Here is a 508-nt window from a genome sequence, read left to right as displayed (position 1 = left end):
AAGGGCAATATATAGACATAAATTGACATAATAATTCTCTAAATACCTGGATAACAATCAAAATAAATATATATAATATCCATATTTCAATTCAAATTCTAAACCTATTATGTCATGAAATAACATCAAAAATATATCCATCAAAAGATTAATATAAGATCCAAAATACACCATTCAAATATCCAAAATACATCATTTAAATATCCAAAATCATCATCCAAACTACATAATCCAAAATGTATCATCCAAATTACATCATCCCATTTCATTAAAAAAAAAAGCACAAGTGGTCCGCCGTAGTGAGGTGAAGTCAAAATATAAAGAAATCAAAAAGGAAAAAAAATCAAAAACCCCTGTCTCCGGCATGAGGATTATATCTATATATGGCTCATTTAAACAAATCACAAAATATAAAGAAATCAAAAAGGAAAAAAAATCAAAAACCTCTTTCTACAACAATAGAAACAGGGGTGAAGTCGAATCTGGTGTTTGAGCTCGTCCTTCGTCC

Source organism: Macadamia integrifolia, unplaced genomic scaffold (assembly GCF_013358625.1).
Source record: "Macadamia integrifolia cultivar HAES 741 unplaced genomic scaffold, SCU_Mint_v3 scaffold1090, whole genome shotgun sequence".
NCBI lineage: Eukaryota > Viridiplantae > Streptophyta > Magnoliopsida > Proteales > Proteaceae > Macadamia > Macadamia integrifolia.
The sequence above is the reverse complement of the archived record's forward strand: the minus strand, read 5'-3'. Positions refer to the sequence as shown.